Source organism: Callospermophilus lateralis, chromosome 7, assembly GCF_048772815.1.
Source record: "Callospermophilus lateralis isolate mCalLat2 chromosome 7, mCalLat2.hap1, whole genome shotgun sequence".
Classification (NCBI taxonomy): domain Eukaryota; kingdom Metazoa; phylum Chordata; class Mammalia; order Rodentia; family Sciuridae; genus Callospermophilus; species Callospermophilus lateralis.
In genome coordinates, this window is record NC_135311.1 from 8,137,863 (window position 1) to 8,142,173 (window position 4,311).

Below are 4,311 nucleotides of genomic sequence, written 5' to 3' on the forward strand. Positions count from 1 at the left end.
AGAACCAACCCCGTGGACACCTCGATATTGAACTTCTAACATCCAGAACTGTGAGAAAATCAAATTCCTATTGTTTAAGCCACCCAGTCTTCAGTACTTCATTATGGTGGCCCTAGCAAGCCTAGTCTATCTTTAATCTACCTTCCCTGCTTTTGAATGTTGTGAGTTTGGAGCTGCTGCCACCATCTTGCAGAAGGCCAAGAGAATCCTGGCAATGCTAACTTAGAACCCTGACATCACTAAGCCATCCCTGGGACCATCTACCTCCAGACTTCTAGTGAAGGGACAATAAACCCTTATTGTTTCAGATGCTTTACGTGTGGGAGTTCTGTTACAACCACAGACATCTTAATTGACACATGCAAGGATAGAGGCATTGTGAGACCATAGGGGCACCAAGAAGAGGTGACAAGATGACAACTAAGCTTGGGGTCTTTAAAGTGGTGCAGAAATTAATCAAATAAAGGACTGAACAAAGGGTGTTTCAGGCAGAGAGTATAAAAACACGAGCAGATGCTTCAGATAAGTGGGAGAAACAGTAGTTAGAAGGCTTTGGCATTGTAGGAATCCAGCACCAAACCTGAAGTGTCATGATATTTGACAGGGGTGGCGGGAGGTGGATAGTGGAGTGAGGCCTTTTTTTTTTTTTTTGGTGCCAAGGATTGAACCCAGGGCTGCTTAACCAACCACTGAGGCATATCCCTAGCCCTTTATATTTTCTTTTGAGACAGGGCCTCACTAAGTTGCTGGGCTGGCCTCCAACTTGTGATCCTTCTGCCTCAGCCTCCTTGATTTCTGGGATTACAGTAGTGCACCACCATATCTAATGAGAATGAGGCCTTGGTTGCTGCTAAGGAGCGTGACTTTTTCTATTGGCTTGATAAGAATAATGTGAGTGGAGGATAAATTTATGGGATCAAAACTGGAGGTAGAGATCCCAATTAGGAATTTTATGAGCATTCAGGAGAGAGAGGGGAAAGATCAGAATTAAGGGAATCTAATAAAGATGGAGAGTAATGACTGATTCCAGAAAATTCAGGAGGTCCACTTGGATGGTGCTGCACATCCATAATACCGTCAAAGGTAAATGTTTGTTATTTATAAATTGGCTTATACCGGAAAGCTGAAACCACTTTGTCTATTTTTACATTTTTTTTTTATGAAAAAAAAATTTTAAGGACTGCTTACTTCCCTGTTTTCTTCAACATAGTTTACTAGATATTAACTAACCTTTTCTTGATGACTCATGGTCACCATTATGAGATAGGGAGATGTCACGTTATAAAGGAAAGGGTCAAGTCATGGTATGCAGGAAGGTGTCCTGTGTTGGATGTCAAAGGTCAGATTTATTCCCAGCTCCACAACTCACTAATCTCTATGGCCATGGAGAGTCATGGGGCCTCTCTGAGACTTCATTTTCTCCTTGGCTGCCCGTTTCTCAAGCTTCCTGTGGAGGTGTAATGACATAATGCTCCCGTGAGGGTCTGGTGAAGCATTAGGTACCAGACAATAACACATTATAGTCCTTTTTCTAAAGTCAGATGATATTCAACACATTGCCTGTCTACTTTTGAGTCATATTCTCCTCACTGCTAGGTTGTTGGCTGTCCCTCTGTTCCCAGGGGCTTCCCTCTCAAGGAAGACTGTCACCCACACCCCACCTTGTTCTTTGAGGGCCATGGACTGGAAAGCCAGAGGTCAAACCTCTTAAATATTTTGTCCAGTGTAACCCAGTAAGGCTCCTTGTGGAAGCCAAAGGATCTGGCTTTGGTTCAATTTGTGTCAGCTATTTTTGGTGCTTAAAGGCCATTTTCACTTCCGGATTTGGTGTTGCATTCCACAGAATTGAGGTTGTCAGAGCCTAACTTCCAGTTAAATGGGGTGTCACGACACTGCTTTTCTACTGTCATCCAAGCTGTTCAGTGTTCATGCTTCCTGCTTGGTTCTCTTTTCTCTCTCTCTGTAACCAGTCTTCAATGATATCATGTACTGATTGATCCTCACTGCCAACCCTGTGACATAAATTAAGACAGAAACCTTGCCTGTAACTTTTCAACAGAGGATATTTCTTGCATTCCCATCTAGGGATTTAGGGACCCTGAGTTTCCTTCTCCTCTTGCTTTCCCTCTGAAGGGGTCCTTGACAGCATGTTGCTCCCCAAGCAGACTATGGGATTCTAGACCCAGGAATAAGGTTAAGAGTAACCCATTTAAGTAGTAGTAGAAAATTTCCTGAGTGGTATAGCATAGGTGTAGGGCCTGGACTTTTGAGTTGGACCAGCTTGGGTGTGTTATTTATTTCCTCATCTGTAAGATAAAGATAATATTTCCGTACAAGGAGTCAATGTAATAATGCATATAAGGCAAATAGCATAGAACCTGGTACAAATGGAAGGTGACCATGTTGTTAGAGAAACCAGTCCTGGGAGATAATAAGGCCAGAGAGAGAAGGGTCTGGATTCCTTAGGACCAGAGAAGACAGGAATTGTTAGAAAGGAAATACTAGTAGAGGGTTAGGTGTTGGGTGGAGTGGGTTCAAGACCACAGGCTGGATTTTGAATTATACAGTGAAAGCAGCTCCTAGGATCTAACCACGCTGAGTTAGGTTTAGGGTATAGAGGAGGGAGATATGGGGGTGGGGGTGGCTCAGGTGTTTAGTACCTTCAGAAACCTCAGCTAGGTCTGAAACTTCAGTCTTCATATTGAGAAGCTCTTCTTAGATTTCTTCATCTGAAGAACTCCTCTTCCTCTCTCAAACATCTTTCCTTCTGAGTCCTCATCAGGTGCCCCTGGGTGATGGATCAATGACTATAGTGAATTCTTTGATATGCCTCCCTTAAGATGTGGGATCTATTTCCCTTTTGACTTTGGCTAGCCTTTGGCTGCTTTGACCAAGAGAGTCCAGCAGAAATGACACTGTGTGCAGCCTGGGCCCAGGTTTTAAGAGGCTTTGCAGCTTCCACCTTGCTTTCCTGTAACTCTGAGCTGACATCTAAGAAGACCAGTTTTCCTACTAGACAAAGGACACGCAGAGACCCTGAGGCTACATGGGAAGGGAAAGGTACCAAGCTGAGTCCAGATTTTCTGCTGCTCCAGGCCAGGGGCAAACATGTGGATAAAGTCATTTCAGGCTGTCCAGCCCAGCTGAGCCACCAGCCAAAGCTGCATCAGTGCTGTGTGAAGTGGAAGAATCATCCAGCTGAGCCCAACCCAAATTCCAAGCCCAATCCAATCTCCTAGCTTTTTTCTTTTCTGCTCTTCCTCCTTCTCTTCCTCGTCCTCCTCCGTCTTCTTTTCCTTCTCTTCCCCCTTTTTCTTCAGTGCTGGGGATTGAACCCAGAACCTTCACACACTAGGCCAGTGTTGTGCCACCGAGCTACACTGTCATTCCATTCCAAGTTCCTGACCTACAAAATCCTGGGTTATAATAAGCTGTCTCTTGTTTTAGGCAGAAACATTTGGGGGTGTCTATTAAAGCAACAGGTAACAGAACAAAATAAGGACAAAATAAGGTTTATTTATAGTAATTTTGGGTGGGCACAAGAGAGCTTCAGGGGTAAAGAGGGCTCCTCATAATCTCTATCAAAATACTCTCAGACAGGCCCGGCATTGTGGAACAGACCACCCCAGCAGCTCAGGAGGCTGAGGCAGGAAGATCAGGAGTTCAAAGCCAGCTGCAGCATCTTAGTGAGGCTCAAGCAACTCAGCAAGACCTTGTCTCTAAAAAATATATAAAAAAGAGCTGGGGATGTGGCTCAATTGTTCAATCTCTGATACAAAACAAAAGAACAACCCCCCCCCCAAAGAAACCCACAAAAACCTTCTCAGACATCGTTATTAGAATAAGGAACATAGTCAATCACATTGTTGCTACTGATTTAAGGCCCAAAGTCCAACGGACCTGGGAAAGGCAATTCATTGACTAAAACTCACCTTATTCCTGCGAGAGTGACTCTATTATTCAAATTGTTTTATGTGTATATAAAAAATATTTGGGAGGGGAGATCCTCCCCCTTCTCTTGCTGAATATTGGAAGAGGGTGGAAGGGAGTCCAGTTGAAAGAACTGGAAAGAGGACTACAAAATATTTTCCAGGACTTGACAGTTTTGTTGAGAGCCAGCTCCATTTACCTTAATCATATGTAGAGAAATAATAAGCTCTGTCCAGGGTGTCTTAGTGGGACAGTCCCATACCCAGCCAGGGATGCACTGACATTATCTCCCATGCTCAGACCCCAAATCAGAGTTACAGAGTTAGGGGGCAGTTCCTCACTCAGTTCTCCTGCCATGTCAGTGGGGGGCTGGAATTCAGT